Source organism: Anser brachyrhynchus (assembly GCF_964034855.1).
Source record: "Anser brachyrhynchus genome assembly, chromosome: 10".
NCBI classification, from domain to species: Eukaryota; Metazoa; Chordata; class Aves; order Anseriformes; family Anatidae; genus Anser; species Anser brachyrhynchus.
In genome coordinates this window covers 4633853-4651214 of record NC_137705.1, presented here as the reverse complement: position 1 = coordinate 4651214, position 17362 = coordinate 4633853, and the positions used below count along the sequence as shown (strand labels likewise).

At 48.9% G+C, this 17362-nt stretch overlaps 1 protein-coding gene across 21 annotated transcripts in view; it reads right to left on the bottom strand.

The window, feature by feature from the left end:
* FOXP1 (forkhead box P1) overlaps positions 1 to 17362 on the bottom strand; it is a 384485-nt gene that overhangs the window by 184031 nt on the left and 183092 nt on the right. For 4 of the 21 annotated variants that reach the window (XM_080606022.1, XM_080606050.1, XM_080606021.1 and 1 more), the window contains one exon: positions 4497 to 4595. The exons of 13 other annotated variants lie outside the window; for them this stretch is intronic. The gene's annotated coding sequence lies outside the window, so the exon portion shown is untranslated. Of the gene's footprint in view, positions 1 to 4496; positions 4596 to 9418; positions 9650 to 9944; positions 9965 to 10222; positions 10420 to 17362 lie in introns of those variants that run through there. 4 more of the 21 variants (XM_080606049.1, XM_080606029.1, XM_080606025.1 and 1 more) reach the window with 4 other exon arrangements.

The following is a 17362-nucleotide window of genomic DNA, read 5'->3' as shown; positions in this document are numbered from 1 at the left end:
CCTTTTGAATAGCTTATTTCCGTAAGCAGAGCATGAAGCAATTTCACTCAACCTGACAAATAAGTAAGGGCAAGGACACTGCATTTAAAATTCAGAGATAACTAAATAGAAGCAAAATCATATTTAGCCGCGATAGGACCTGGAAACAGGTTCCCTTCCACTCTTACGCTGAAGCTAAACAGTCATGATGTGATCAAACAAGTTTTCACTTCTGCCTTGTAAATAAAATCAAAGGGCAGCAGTCCTTTTTCTCTGACGTCTGTAGTTAATAAAGACAGAATAAACATTACCTACTCTTGCATTGGGAGGGAGGAGGAGAGAACATTTCTTAATCTCTTTCCAAAGAGGATTAATCTACAGCGTATTTCCACCCCAAAATACTAATGAAACGAAACATTTTTCCTGCAGTTTTCTGGAGGGGGTGTTCGAACATTTCAAAGCCTCTCGTGTCAGAGCAGTTCACTCGAGTGTGCTGCAAAGCCTGCAGCCTTCAGGTGCGACGCCGCGCCGAACGCGAGCGGAGCCTCGGCGGAAAGCGGGCAAGGAGAGAGCCGCTGCCCTGCAGGTGGAAAACACCAGCTCGCAGCAAGTCTCAGGGCCCACACACCCGAGGGACTCCGAGTGCCTCTCAACCGTGAGTTAAACAGGGCTTGCAAGAGCTCTACAGAGCGGGAGAGCGTTGCTGCTCCTGGAGCTCGTAGGGTGCAGAGGATGTTCACCGGAGAGTCTGAACACATGCACGGGGCTGACGAAGCCAAGCGCGTACAGAAGCACTTACTGGTCACAAGTGACCCAGCTAAGGTAACTGGAAAAGCCAGTGGCAGAGCTGGGGAACAGCCCCCATCTCCCTTGCCGTGCCCCTGAGATGCTCTCCCACCCCTGGGAAAGGAAACGGGATGGAGAAGCTCTTTTCGGCCCAAATATCTGGAGCTTACAGACGCACACCAAAAACAAGATGCCTTACCAAAACAGCTTACAGCCAACACCAGCCAATGCTCGCTTTCCTCTGCAGAACTCAGATTGTCGGTTTCTTTTTGATTTTTTTTTTTTTTGAGCAGAACATTTACACATCTGACTCTAAATAGGCTTTGGCATTTCTGCCAGGGAACCAGGCACACGACTGCCATCCTGAAGAGCACCAACACTGTCCTTGCTGCGCTCGCCCTTCCTCCAGAGACATTTCCAGCCACACGGGCAGGTCATGAGGAACCAGTTTGGAGGAACGGACACTTAGCAATATGGTATTTTCTCCAAGAAGCCAGAAAGAATTAAATGGCTATGATGAAAAGACCGGGGAAGAAAAAAAGTGGCCGGGCAAGACCCAGCGAGGGGAAGCGAGGATGAGCGGAGCCTGCAGAAGGGTTTACGCTGCCTTTGAAGAGAAATATTCACGCTGTCAGGTAAACCTGAGAATCTAACCCGTGGGAGGACAGAAGATGCTACCTTGAGGAATCTGGCTATTACAGGATTAACAGCTACAATCCCTCCCTCTGAGGACACTGAATGCCAAACTCTGGCCTCAGGGTTTTAGGTGGTGAGGTTTGTCCAGGCGTGTCGGTAGGAACTCTGCAACGTACAGAGGAGAATACTGTCCAAACCTGTAGTGTCTAAACATAGGTGTTGTTAAAATATTTAATATTTCTTTTGGGAAAAAAAAAATACTGAGCAATATGAAGCCAAAATACACACATTTCTTTTGGGAGTAAAATGTGCCCCTCCAACACACTTTGATTCTACAATGTATTTATACCATGTTTAAAAAACATTTGTCAAGCATATAGAAAACCCAGAAGTTCACTGTCACACAGTTTAATTCCCTATATTCTGTCTACATGCATATATAGGGCCAGTTTGTTAGGGGGTGGAGGTGTGTGGCAAAGCACAGTCTAGCGAGACATGACTCCAGAACGGTGAACAATAAAAGCAAGAGCAGCATATGTGCTGGACATTTTGTGAAAATAACCCAGCTACGATTTCGACTTCTCTAAGTCTTCCTGTGTGGAAGTTGGTAATTCAGTTTCTGCTATGATTCAGTTCAGCCAGCAATTAGGGTGTTCAAAACTCCTCTAAGTAATATTTACCTGGGAATTCAGATATTCTAGGAAACGTGTCTTCACTTTTCAACTCTCTTTTTCTGTAGAGCCCAATAAGCTGAAGTCTTGGGATTTTTTCTCTCCTTTTCTTAGAATCAAGGCTTTTTCTCTGTCTAGCTGCTAAGATTCTCCCTGGCTATAAGATCTGAAATGGTTGCAATAATTATATTTCCTATTTTATTACTTGTAATTGCCCCTTTGATCAGAATCCTGCGCCATTTAACCACATTTATACGGTCATCCTGAACACAGATTCTAAATACAGAGTCATTTTCCAAGGAAAAACTACAGGAGCTGGGTTTCCCTTTACTGCACACACATGGAATCCCATACATTTGGCACCAATTTAGCTTATCATCATCTCATTCTTCCTTTATTTGCTTCATTCAAAAAGCAACGCGAAGCTCTCTAGGAACGACCACTCATTCCCTCATACTGCCTTCGTTCATTGCATCCACCCAGACCCAATCCCGTCTTCCCAAAAGAAGACGCCAGCGAACACAAGAAACATCCCACGGCCAAACCACGGGTCTCTCAGCTTCGCCGAACACACCCGGCCAGCCCCACCTCAGCACGAAGCCTAGGACACTTTTCATACATCGCCTTCTTGTTCCTCCCCAAGCCCACCGATAAATCCTGTTTGCGGAGAAGGAGGCAAGCCTCCCCAGCTGGCACGCTGCCTCCAGCACACAGACATCGGCGTGAGGGGACCAGGAGGGGCTCCCTACCTCGGGCAGCTCTGGCCTTGGCCACCGAGCATGCACATGGTGGAGCGGCATCAAGGAGAGGGGCACCCGTGCCCGGGGCTGGCCTTGGCGTGCCGCATCCCTGCGGCAGAAGAGCGCAGGACCAGCAGCCGCAGCCCTTCCCCCGTGCAAAACAGGAGAGCGCGGCCCGGGTCCATATGGTTGTTAATAATGGTAAAGCCCTGACGAACTTCAGAGAACTCGAACAGAGCTGCTTTTGATTTAGGCCACGCACCTGAAAGCAGCATTTGTTTCAGCCAGCTTCCTCAAAGCGATGGTCTCAGGAAACTACATAAGCAGCCCGGCTCAAGAATTTGCAGTTCTTTGGAAAAAGAACATGGTCTTTTGAAAGGCCATCCTTAGGGTAAGTGTTTTATTTGGAGGAGAAGCCAAGGCGAAGCCAGATTCAACACCCCCAGAGCCGGACTCGCACCTGAAGCAGGCCCACGTCACAGGGAAGAGGCAGCCGGGGGCCGCGCCACCCGCCAGCTCCGCTCCATTCCGTCCCCGCATGGCACAGGGATAAAAGGGAGCGTGGTTTATCCCCGAGTCCTTTTACTAACAGCTTTGCTTGATAGGCTTCATTCTTCTGCTCGAAGCATGTCTGCTCAATGCGATTTCATCGCGGTGCTTTGTCCGCTCAGCCAGTTTAGACAGACATTCACATTCTCCAGTCACAGGAAAAACTGCCGCTGGAAAGAGTTACGTGCAGCCAAAAGAACTAAAGGCTTGTAGGTTAAAAAACCCTAGCAGCTACTTGACTCGTACTACTTTATTTTGTGTACACCCAGGACCAGTAGCAACAGGCAGATTCACCCGGCTTTCCAAAACATCACCTTTTGTAGGACGCTCCCCGGGTGAGCCAGCCGTCTGGCTGGGAACTGCTCAGAGGGTCTCTGACGCTGCGAAGGCAAAGCGTCCGTGGGCAGCTTTCAGGGGTTCTTATCAGAGCTATCTGCCCACCATCTACAGCCACGAGAAGATGCGCTTAGAAACACGAACAAGCCGACAGGAACACAGAATCGTCACGCTCCGAAACTTGCAGCCAGCTCGGTTCAATCAGATCTGGAAGGCTAACGGCACGGTACTCGGTAATTTCACAGTGACAAATAACTGTTTTCTTGAGCTGTTGGTAAATACAATGGCAAATTCCTAGAGCTTTTTCGCTGGATACCATTAAAAGACTCTATGCTGAAAAGCATTACAGAGATAGAGATCAGAGGTCTATTTTTGTTTCTGTGTCTCGATACCCATGACTTTGATGGGGTAAGTGTATTAGCATATGATAAATTACTCTTTAATCTGGTGTAGTTATAATTCTAGAGAGAGGTTCAGTGGTTTTGCTCTCAACCAGAAGTATTTCTGTGAAGAAACACTTGTTTTGCAGGGAAAGGGTAAGAACAAAGCTGTTTGTAAACAAAGCAGTAAAAGGAGAAGTCCATCTCCCATGAAGCTCCAAACTCCCTGAAATAACTTTCTGCAGAAAGCCACCATCACCCGACGTGAAACATTTCTTTGAAACCAGCAATCCTGAATTACACAGAAACGCTCAGACAGGGCTGCACAGTGCATCGTTTGAACCGGTATCTCTTTTAATTTCCCACCTGATTGGGTTGAAAAGGTTTGTGGGTTGGAAAGTGTGGAAGGAGAAACTTACTGAAAATTGCAATCCAGGATCAGATTAAAGAGGGAGGACGATACAGGGAAAATCTTCTTCATAAACGAGTTTCTTTATCCAGAATGAATTGACAAGGTCCTGTGAGGGGAGGAAGGATATGTGTTTTGTTAGGACAGAAGAGGGTAGGAAAAACTGTGCCTGAAACCTCCTTTGAAGACAGCTCTTACAACACTGCTTCTGTGAGGGCAAAGTATTGAAATCACTTTGAAAGAAATGTTATCTCCCAAGAAGATTAACACCGAAGTTCCTGCACAGTGCACTGCATCGTCACATCCACGAAACACTAAAAAGCATCAAAAGCAATTCTCTTACCCCACCTCTCAGTCCGTCCTACCTTCATCTGTCTGCTTGGGCCAGAAAATCTCTCCAGGACCCAAGACAGAGAGGCTCAATATATCCATCCCTACGGAAGATAAAGTCACAACACCTGCTTTGCAGCCTGTGACATCCCAAAGCAATACATGCCTTATCTGTAAAGGAAGAGAAAGGCTTGAACCACAGGACTGTTGCTAAAATTGATCAAATCAAGAACCCTTTTTCGTGAGCTTTACAAACTGAACTTTTGCAGCCTTACGCTAGACTACCTGTGACCTCCTGGAGCGGCTGGGGAGAGCCCGGTCTGCGCTGCCCTGTTTTTGAAAAGCCCTTTCTCTCCCCATGCCCTTGGTCGGGCTCTGAGCACAAAGGGTAAGGGCGCTGCTGCTGGGTTTTGTCTCGTGCACTCCTGTAGGAACCCCACGTTTAGGCAGGCAGCCTCAGAGAAGGCACTAGGGGAGCCTTTCCTTTTCCGTGCACGGACCCCAAGATCTGACATTACACTCTTGCGTAGTCCACCCTGAAGACCTGGCTGGCATAAACCACTGTCCAAACTCTCGCGTTATGGGAAAATGCAAGGGCTCTGTAAAAAGAAAGAGCTGCGCTCTGTGCTTTCACTTGTCTCCGTGGATGCTCTTCCTTGCCGTGCGTAGGGAAGAGATGCTGGGAGAGCCGAAACGCTACTCACCAGCACAGCCGCTGGCCAGAGCAGTGGGTTTGGGGGAACGGTTGTCGTGTTTCTGACACAGAAACGGGGGTACAAGGTCAGTGGGGCAGGCTTCGCTGCAGCACAGCCACATCCAGCACATGTGCATGGTCGGGCTACCACGGAACAACTGCTAGAAAACAAAAGGGCATGTGAGAAACGCACCACGGAGACAAAAGAGCAGGCAGGAACCATAAAAAGTGGATGTTGGACAGTTGGTAAACAGGGGACCCTCCCATTTGTTTGCTGTGTACCGTAAAGGGGTGGAGGAGGGAGTGAAGTGCGTGCCTTGGAAATCAACAGTTTTTACACTATTCACCCAGGAAGTTATTAACTTGCATGTTTGTGGGCAACTGCACAAACTATTTTTGGTCATGGGACCCTGTGTAAGGAAAGGATTGCAAGGTTTTCATAATGATCTTTAGTTAACTTGGTTACCCACACAACAATGGCTTTCTGAGAGGCCAACTGCAGCTAAAAACTTGAGACGGGCTTTACTTCCAGAGGTATTAAACTATGAAAATATCTAACCATAACAGTAAGCAGCTATAAAAAGAGCCCTGTTTATTTCACATGATTTCTTTGTATGCCACAGTGTTATGAGAATACTTCAGTTCAATGACAACATGGTAAATTGGAAAAGATTAACCATTTAAGTCAGCGCTTGCTCAGCTCGTTTTTGTTTGGTTTTGGCGACTTACTCTGCTGAAACCCAGGCTTTCATTAGCATGGGGAGGCCAAAGAATGCATCAATGCCAGTGTTTAAAAATTAAGTTTGAAATTAATCTGATATTAAGTTCAACCCATGCAGCAGCCCCGCAAGGAGAAATCGGTGTTTAAGCAGAACGAAATAAACCAATAATGCAGATTTTAACACTGCTGTACGCCACGCTGGGTATGTGGGCTGCACATCTACCTGTCTCAGAAACAACCTGGAGTCTCCCATCCCTCTAACACTGCAAATTGTATCCAGAAACTTTCCTGCAACAGTGGAGCATCTTGGAATATCCTACAGGAAAGGTCAAACCCTCCGCGTCGAACAAGGCGGCTCCGAGGGCCGCTTGCCTCGTACCTGCGAAGCAGCGTAAGGCCTCACCGCAACGCTCCCGGTCCTAGGGTGGAGCAAAAAGAGGGGGAGAAAGAAGATGGCATTTGTTTCTCGGGAGACCTGCACCGCTCCAGAGAGAGGACACTTCCACCCTCGTTAATCCCAGCTTCTTAAAGCAACACTCAGTAAGATAATGAATCCTTTAAATGTTACATCTTGTGTCGTGCATTATTGTGGTGCAGCAACTCTCCACATCAAACAGTCATCAGCGCTATTACAAAGTGGGCTTAGAAGAGACTGGCTGAAAAGGCGCTGTGTGAAAAGAAGTGGAAAATTAAAGCTGAAGCAGTCGAAGAAAGGGCTTAATTTACTGGCATGTACAGTATGCAAATGAGATTACTCTCAGCTTAACTGCATCATTTATGTCCATAATAACGGCATCATCATTACAGGGCTCAAATTAAATTACACCATAATTAGCATATCAAAGTGATTGGTTAAAGTTTAAAACAAATACCCAATTTTGTTAATGAACAGCTGTAATTGTCATGTACACTTCAATGAAAACTCCCTAAACAAATATATGTTTTAGAACAGAGAAAGATTTTGAAGCAGACAGGTCTGCAGCTGAGGTAAATTGCCTAAAAAAGAATGACACAGACTATTCTATTAATGTTAATATATGCTCATCGTTTTCAGGTAATAAAACATTCTATCAAAACAAGCCTTCGCTGCGGATTTCTTGCCTCCCCGGCTTCGCCGCCGCATCGGCGAGAGGCAGCGGGGAGCGGAGCTGCCGTGCCCGGGGCTCCCGCCTGCCCCACACATGGGGCCAACGCAGCCCCCAGACCCCGGCCCCCGGCCCCGAACACGCAGGCAGCAGGGAGGGAGGCAGGGGGGGCTGCCTCGCCCAGCCTGTCCGGTGGACCGGGGCTCGGGTAAGCCGATGACATGATAACGCATTAGGCAGCCTACAATTCAATTTGCTCTAATCTAATCATAGCTACACGGCGGTTTCAGAGGTGGAACTGCACCGGCGAAGTTTTTTGCTGTTCTCGTCTCATTAAAATAAAGAGGGAGGTGGGACCAGCGGGTTTGTCACTGTCAGCCTGACAGTCACCAGCGCATTTCCATAGATCAATCACCGCCAATGTATACAGTAAATATACAGTGGGAGCACTCCTCGTGCAGAACGCATTTTAACGCGGGAGCGAGCCCGCTGCGTGGCACTTTCACGGTATCGGTGCGCGGCAGCACGCTCGGGGCCGCGAGGAGCCGTGGCTGCGCCAGGCCAGAGCTGCCAAGTGCCACTCTCAGAGCGCGGCACCAGCCCCCCGCGTCCCCCAAAATGTTGACGCTGATGTATTCGATCACGCGCTGCCCAATATTATAGGAAGCGACACGGGGGAAGTATATTTTCTGCTAAAATTGGGAATGCACTTTCAATATACTTAACAAGGAAATTGAATGTCTTATTAAATCCGTATTATCAAAACACTGTTCAAAAATTTAAAGAAAGTAGCTTTTCATTTTATTCATCGAGGAATCCATTAAAGCCTAAGCTCTGAAGTAGTATGTAAATTATGTGCCTTTCAAGGTAGAGCTAGGGCAAATTCACTCCATCAACTAATGATGAACCTCATTATGTGCAGGGAGTATTCATAATGAGGAAACAAGCCACCCGCCATTCCATGTTCTAACATAAATCCCTGTAAAATGTGAATATCTCCACGTCTAATTAAAGGCTACTAATTCCTATCATCCCCTACACGGCCCAAAAAAGCAAAAACTAGGAATGGGTTTTAAAAGACACCCTTTGATTTTAAAAATACACATTTATTTGTGTTTACCAGTAGTGAGATGCAATTTTTTTTTTTTTTTAATAAATGATTCCCAGTTTTATAGGATGAAAGTTTGAGAGCACAAAAGTTTATTTACATTATCTGACCTGGCCTTACATTTTGAAAAGCGCTTCTGATTAGCAGAGGTCAGGCTGAATACCTCAAAAGAAAAATAAATAAAAAGGCAAAGAACAGAAATCTACGAGTACACAAGAAATAACATTTTAAGGGAAGGAAAAAAAAAAAAAGGAAGAAGGAAAGAAAAGCTTAGCTATCCAGTTCAGCTCTGGAACTGTGACTTCCTTAAAAAAAAAAAAAATCTAGAGATCCCACAATCAACTGGGGAAGGCAGGCAGCAGAGTCAGGAAGGGGGAGAGCCAATTAAGCAGCCAAGTATACAACAGGTATTTAAAAGAATTTTTTGAACGATACTCAGTTTAGGAAGAAACTGCTTCCCTGCTTAAATCCTGTAAGAATTAGGGACCGAAGACAATGCTGCGTGTCACAGGCTGGATGAAGAGCACTCCTCCACAGACATACCTAGGTTTGATATTTATGCCTACAACCGCGGTGTCCGCTCCTACAATCAAAAATGTGTTTCTTATTAAGTTACGGGGTACCCATCGTAGCTCTCACCGTGAATTCATTTGCTCTGGCACTCGATTATGAATTTGCTCGCTGTGCTTGCTGCCAGAAGAGCGGGCAGGTTTGCCGACTCCCCTGAACGGAAGACGAGCCGGTGGTTTGTTGGTTTTTTTTTTTTACTGCTCCGTATTAAATATTTTCCTACGTTTTCAAAACAAACCTAGAAACACTGCAAAACCCGCGAGCGTTTCACTTCGCAGGCGAAGAAACCCTCCGCTGAAGCTGAATAACTTACAGGCTTTAGAAAAGCGAGAGAAAGGATGACATAAAGGGATGGCTTAAGAAATACGATAACTCCTCGCAGGGCACGAAAGCACTTGGACAGTCGCAGAAAAAGCTACGGTACCTTCGGGTTGTGCCAACCGAAAAGTTGAAATCCTCGGGCAAAACCAGCCCTCACGCTCCATCCCTACAAGAGCTTACTGAGGGCTCGCACCAACTCCTAGCTGCTAAGCGCGCACGGAAAACCCTAAATGCAAAAAAAAAAAAAAAAAAAAAAAAAAAAAATAAATAAAAATAAATAAATAAATAAAACCGAAAATTAAACCGATATTTAGCGGAACGGAACTGGGGGGCGCAGGCGATTTCGGAGGCACTTTTTGTGGAAGCAGCAGCAGGAGGGGGCGATGGGGGGGGGACGGGGGGGGACCCGGCTCCCCGAAGTTGCCCCGCGCTCCAAGTGCGCTGCGCCCCGCTCGCCTCCACGGAGCCTTGGGTCGCTTTTTTTTTTCTTATTATTATTATTTTCCCCTTCCCCCCCCCCCACCGCCTTCCCTCTCTCTCCTTTTAGGTCAACCAGTCACGCACCGGGAAGAGCCAACCCTCCCAAAATAACTCGTCCCTCCCCCGGAGCGCGGAGTTGCACAGCCTACCTTTGTTCTGGCGCTGGCAGAGAGCGAGCGGCGCGCTGCGGGGCGGCTGGCACGGGGGGGGGGGGGGCGGACCGAGGGGGGGGACACAGCACCGTGGGGACAGCACCGTGGGGACGAGGGGGGGGGGGGGGGGGGGGGGGCACGGCACCGTCCCGCGGAGCCCCCCCCCGGCCGCTCCGCCCCGCGTCCCGGCGCTGCGAGGCTTCCCCCGCTTGGCAGCGCCCCCCCCTAAAACCCCCTTCCCTCCCCCCCCCCTCCAGGGCCCCCGGGGTACGTACGGCTGCGGGCAGCGCTGGGGGGCCGCGGCTGGCCCTGGGGTTCCGGGCAGCCTTTTGTGGAGTTGCGCCGCTTGGTTCCTTATTGTCTGCGAGCGGCTGCGAGCGGCTCCCCGAGGGGGCCCCTCGGCCCGGCCCGGCCGCTTTGACAGGGAGGTAACCATATTAGGATGTGCAGGGCAAAGTCAACAATAACACACTTGCAGGGACATGGGATTTTTTTTTTTTTTTTTTGCCTTCCCCCAATCATTCCCCCCCCCCCCCCCCCCCCAGCTCACAGTGGCGAGTCCCCCCCGGTTCAGCTCTTCCCGCTACTTTTTGGGGTGGCGCTCGGAGCAGGCCGTGGTGCTTTGGTTTTGACCGAACGCTGAAATAAAAGGGGTAGGGGGAGGCAAGCGGGGCGGCTTCCCCGTCGCTTTCGGGCGCAAGGGGAGCGCTTTCGGCATCCAAATAAAGCCACGGCACTCGAACCACCGAAAAAAATAAAAACGAGATGATGCCCACACGCCTCCCCCAGACCTGCGGCCGAGTGCAGCGGGATGGGGACACCGTGCCCGAAATCCCGCTGCTGCAGGGGGGCTCCCCGGGGGTCAGCAGAGGCCGGCGGCGTCTAACGGGGTCGCGGAGAGCCCGTGGGATGAGCTAAGCCGTGCAAACCCCCGCGAGGCTGCTGGCTTTCGAGCTCTGAAATCGCTGGGTTTACAGGATAAAGCACTTTAGGCAAATTGTAAAACGCAGGTGTCAAGTTATTCAGTCTAATCAGAAACAGAGCCCGGCGCAGTCGCCACGCAGAGCCTCCCGTACCAGCACGGCGAGGGAGAAGTCCTGCAGTTGGAAAGGGCTTCGAGGCGAGCGTGATGCCCCCATCCCACGCCCCACGCCAATCCCCAGGAACAACAAGTGGAGCATCTCCTCGCAGCGAGGGACGAGGCAGCTGCTGGCAGCGCTGCGTGCCGAGGCTCGGCGCTAGCAGCCAGCCCGCGAGGGAATTCCAGCTCCAACACGAGACAAGTCTGCACGGCTTCGTGAGCACGGCTCGGGGCAGCGCGGGCGCAACGGCCCCGCAGAGCCAGCCAACGCCAGCTGGAGGGCCGCTCGAGCCACCGGGTCACGTAGCAGCAACGTGGAGCGCTCCTCGGGCGCGGGCTGACGAGGGACCCGCTGATGCTCGCTGCCCGTACCAGGCGCCAGCGATAAGGCACGCCGCGAGGAGAGGTTTAAGGTAGATAGGCAAGCAAAAGTTGCTATGAGATCATGCGCTCGATTTAGAACAAAGGCAACGCTTCTCTTACAAACATGATGCGCACTTACCCTGCCAAATTCCCTCGTCCTCAGTTAATCTGCAGCAATCACAACATCAGTGTTGACATCTAATGGTACCTACGAGCATCTCTCTGCCTTTCCACGCAGCGTAAGCCTGTTCTGTTAACACACTTTACATTTTTCAACCATCTTGTTTAAACTCAAACATCTATAAAATTACACGGCACGCAACTTATCCACGCGGCGCATGCAACCCCCCCCCAACAAAAATAAAAAGTTAACTCAACGCGCTGATATCAAAATCAATAAATCACGCAACCAAGGAGCAGTTCAAAAGTTCAAAGACATGATGGCCAGTTCACTACGTCGTAGCACTCAACCAATAATAACTTGACTCCATCACTCCTCATAGTATAGACAATTTCATAGCATCATTTTCATTAGCCTGTCTCACTGAAAATTGCTAGCTATTTATGTATACGCTAAAATAAATTAGCCATTTCATCGAGCACTGTGATTCTTATAAAATACATTAACACAATACTCAATTTTCCAGTTGGAGTAAATAAATAAATCAATAAATTCAATGCAGAGTAATTTTTATTTTTTTTTACTGTGGAGCCTGAGCTCTCAGCATAAGTGTTTTTATTGGGTTTATTTGTTTCAATAAAAATTGAAATGGGCCAGTGATCTTAGCTGTAGGATCTAGGGGGAAAAAAACACTATCTCATATTAAGAAAGTATACTGTGCAGAATCGTCATCTTGTAATATATAATTTTGGTCAAAAATCATTTTCAGTACAGCTATTAAGCTGAATTCTGAAGGGTTCTTCTCTACCTCGAACCCGCACGAGAAGGGGACATATCCTGCAGCCCGGCGAGAAGCACCTGGCAGCGGGGAGCGGGCTCCGGTCCTGCCGGGGCGGGGGGCACCCCCGTCCGTTTATGCACCTTCTGCACAGGGGGTGGAGACGTTACCAGCACCCACGCTCGCCATTTTTAATCACTCACAGTATTACGTTCCACGTGGCTGTGGGTAGGGGCATCTGACATCAGAGGTAAGACGGCAGGAGGGGGACGGAGGAAAAGAAGGGAACGGCTCATGGACACCCCAAGGACTTGGCGCTCTGAAGAGGGCTGCTTCTGGCCCCTTAGGTTAGGTTTCTGGCCCCCCTAAGACATGCCCACAGGGCTTTATGGCCAAGTGCATCCCGAGTGCCCTGGTGATGGCGTTACCCTACAGTTCGGTGTAGCACACCTTTTACGGCCCTCACACACGGCCCGCCGCGGCTCGTGCTCTACAGAGAAGCACCTTGCTGCCATAGCACTCCCCCACCTCGCGTTAAACCACGCATCACATCAGGGACTGTGTAAGGGGATGGTTCCAAATTTGGCCCAGCAAAATGCCCATGCATGGCCTTTAATCTGGTCCATCCCCGTGCTCCTGCTTCCCGAACTGCAGACCCCAGGATGCGACCCGCCAACCCCTCCGCAAGTCCCACCGTCCCGCTGACGGGGCACCTCTCCCCAGTACTGCGATGAGGAGAAGAATCTGTACAGGACTAGGAAGAAATCAAATATATCCCTTATGCCATGGATCAGCTCTGAATCCAGTCTTAGCAGTGGAAAAAAACAAATGTATTAACTAAAACATACCATCTAAGCCCATAATGATTTACCATAATTCCTTTAAAAAGGCTGCATTTGAACAGCACAGTTTGTAAACGGCTTGGTGGTAACAGAAGGGGACTTTTTGTTCATATTCACTCTTTAACCTAATCAGAGGAAAAGTAAATATCAGGTCTCAATTTTAATGACTGACTATAAATAAAAGCTTTTACCCAAAATGCACAGTTCGCACAGATAACGATTTTAAGTATGATGTCACTGGTGACCTACTGAACTACATGGCACATGTCAGACAGACGTCTGTTTCTTAAATTGCAGTAATAAATTAGTAGCCACAGAATCTCTTCTGTCAAGAAAACGTGAAGCTTTCCTATTCAGATAAAAGTTTAATGAATGTTTCGGCTTAGGTGGGAGTTAGGATTGCTGCTGCCGGGGGGCCGATGGCAGTGCCAAACGGAGCCTGCTCCGGCACGGCCGTGCAGAGAGCATCGTGCTGCCGAGCCTCTTGCGTTCACGCGCAAATCCCACTGCGAAACCAACGCGTGCTTTCGTAGTGCCAACAAAATCCCCTCTCTCCAACCACTGAAGGTCGCCTTTTTGACCAGACCGTGCAATAAAACTGGGGCAAGCAAGACAAATCTCCTCCATACCTTAGAGCTGTCGTGGAGCCAAACCCGAGGAGCTCAGGGGCGAGCAGTGAGGCGCATCCCACGTGCGAGAGGAGAGCTGCTCCTTGGTTTTCTTCCGACCCCTGTGCAGGATCAGTTGACAAAGCAGCTCATGGCAGCAGGGTCCAAGCTGCTGACACACACGGAAGGTCTTCCTCTAACTTTACGCTGCTTTAAACACAAGTACTGCAGAAGAAGGTGCACGCGTACTCGTACGGCGCCTCCCTACGCTGCACTCGCACAGCGCCCCACCGCCGCGAGCGCTAACGCCATCCAACGTCCCGCGCCCCATCTTAATGACCTTGGTTTCAGTTTCTGGCAAATCCGCCAACTTTTAACCATCTGCACCGAACTTCTCCTTGGTGGGCATTCTGCCCCAGGTCAAATTCTTGTAAGAAGTTTCAGCCCAAGCTGCTGAGACGCTCCTGAGACGAGAGACAGGGAAAAGCACGGCCCCAGCCACGGTAAGCAGCCCTGAGCACCATTTGAGAAGCTGCCGAGCTCCCACGCTTTGCAGAGCAGACACCAAAACAAGCCATTGAAAGCCCTCGGTGGGAGGTAGGTGTGGGGCTCCGTTCCCCACCTGCTGCCTCCTCCCTGACCCCCAGCCAGCGCCCAGGGCAGCAGAAGCCACCTGATTTGAATAGAGAGGAGACAACGCTGGGTCAGGAAGCAGGAAAAGGAGCAGACAGGGACAAAGAGGTGAGGGAGACACGGGCCACCACTGCCCGAGCACGTCAGCTACGTTGGGTAGGGCTGCAAAGGTTCTGTCCACCAGAGAGGAGCTAGAGGCTTAGTCCAGCTTGGGAGCAGGAACGTTTTCACAGACCTGCCCCTTGGCCACCTGGGTGTGCAGGCACATCCAACGCAAAATCCCTGGTCTCAGTGCCATCTCCCTCCCGGTTTCCACAGTTTAGCCCCAAAACATGGAAAATCCTCAGGCTTCTCGGCAAACTGGCTTTCAGTATGCTTTGACACAGCCCGGACAGCATCTGTTTCCCTAATCCTGAGACATGGCTGCATGGTCTTTGCGGAAAGTTCTAGACCCAGAAAGCTTCGGCCCAGTTAGGTTGGCATTTAGTCATTTTGGGAACAACACGGTTTTTCACCAGGAGGCGTAGGTCACTTGAGTCTTTTTTTTCTAATAGGAACAACGTTGGCCTATTTCTTAGTGTAAGTAACGAAAGAAGAAATTACTTTTTTTTTTTTTAATGCTACGTTGCCGCTTTCCGCATGAAACACCAAGTTTGTTTTCTCGTATCTACCCTATGCACAGGACTGGTAAAAAGCTTTATACAACAACAACCCACACCAACCTAATAAGTCACAAAGCTACGTAACGAGCCCTGTACAGGAGGGAGCAACGCCTCGCTAAGGCTTTCCGCGTCTGACTAACGGGTCCATGCCCCTCGACGAACGAAGGCGTATTGCCCTTCCCTCCGTCCAGCCTCTTTAAAAACGAAATAAAATAAAGAACCAGCTCTGTTCCCACCGCCTTGGCAGAACTGCCCGGTGAGGATCCAGGGAACTCCTGGCGTGCGGCCGGGCGCTCGCTCCCAAGCCTGCGTGTGCCCCCGGGGAGGGGACGGGCTCAGCCCCCGGCACTGCCGGCCGCTCTCTGCTCCACCGCTCGCGAAGATTCCTCGCCGGGTAGAGCTCCGAAGGAGCTTGAGCTTATGATAAGCAACGGCATACTTAACAGTTACATATTACTGTTCATGATAATGCAATATTTCATTTGGGTGATTTAGAAGTCCCTCTTGACCAACTTACAGTGAGACACCAAACGCTTCATCAATCACAACCATTTTTATTCACAATCCAGTGCAAAAACTACAGGGAGAGTTGCGTTTTCAGTAACTCATTGGGGAGGTATTGCTGCTAGCACTGAAAATCCTCCTATCTCACCAATTTTTATGTTAGATTCAAATATATTTTCTTCCTAAGCGGCATTCCATTTTCCTGCATCTCTCTGCCACGTTTCTTATCGTGGCAGGGTGAAAGAGTATCCAATTTAATATCTGTTTTGCAGGACAGGAGATTTTTTCATATCTTATGCACTAAGGAAAGCTGCAGGGGATGGCTTAGCGGGCTGAGCATCAGGCTTTAAACACGTAGACTCCCTGGAACCACAGATCCCATCAGGTCGACTGAGCCCTTCATGTTTCTGGGGTAGATAAATTAAGTGTCATGCTGTTTACTTTGCCGGGATCTTTCCAGTGAGACCTCTGCAGTAAAGGTCCTGTCTGTTTTGCATGGAGTTTAAGGTTGAAGTTTCGCGGTTAAGGCACAGCACCGGGTGCCACCTTGATCTCACTATTGCTAATGGCGATTCTGCCATTTCTGTTAGGAGAGACATTCCAGGGATCTGCTCCCAAAACTTGCTCCGATGTTGGTGGATGACTGAAAATTATTCAGCAGCTTATCTGCCTCGGTTTTGGTGACTGTTAAAGGGAAAAAAAAAATACATATATACCTCCCAGATGTTTAATTCATAAGTTATACAGAACTGTCAGATCTAGGGATGACAGAAGAGAGATTCATCATTTCTACAGCCTGATTTTTGTGGCTGGAGGTAACCCTACGTTTCTGCAAAGTCATCCCCTCTTCCCACTCCTCTGCATCACGGGGAAGCAGTTTGCTCCCGCCGCAGCCGAGCCCACCGACGTTAATTGTTCACAACAGGAGCCTTTTAGAAAGAAATAGCTGGAGAGAAGTAGTATGAAACGCTCACAGAAGCCAAAACTTTAACAATAATCACAAAACATCGCAGTTCAACAGATGTGCGGAGGCATACACCCATATTCACACACATGCACAAAAAAACTTCAACCTTGAACATTTCTGAGAGGTTGCTTCATCTACAAAAGGTCCAATTCGTGGGAAGCAGACACGGGGATGAAGAAAACAGGATACATCAAAGGGGGCAGCTGTAAACATGCTCTTTGCACCTACTCCTAGCCTTACTCTCTCCTTCCCAGCTACTATTATTTTAATACTTTAAATACATTTCCTTCTCAGAAAGTATGATGAAGGCCAACTATAATGCAACAGTTAAAAAAAAAAAAAAAATGTTCTTCACAATCATTTCCCTTTTAAGCAGAAATTAAGCAGAAAACATATTTCCTTTTGAACTGGGTAGGCAAAGGTCTGTATTTTGATTTGTTTTCACAACAGCTGACAGCACACATTCCCTACTTAGGGTACCAGAAAAAATAATTAACACTCCTAAAATGTTGTGTGTTACGGCAACATACCAAAGGTTAAATTTGGCTGTGGGCTGTGCTGGCAGTAATTCCTTCTCAGGTGGTCTCTAGAGCCATGCAGCTCCCACATTTTTCTCCCAAGCTACCCAAGGACCTGCTGGAGCTCTGGCACGGCAGCGCATCAGCCTACAGGCCTTTCTGGGCTGGGGTGGGAAAAGAAACGAGAAACAGCCCTTCAGTTCAATCTACAATCTGCAATCTGGTTTTTAATGTTATTTGGCTAACCAGAAGACACGGCATCAACCCAGTTTTGAAAATATCCCATATTCATACTACGGCATCCAGTGTTGCAAATGATACATTTGCACCAAAGAGGG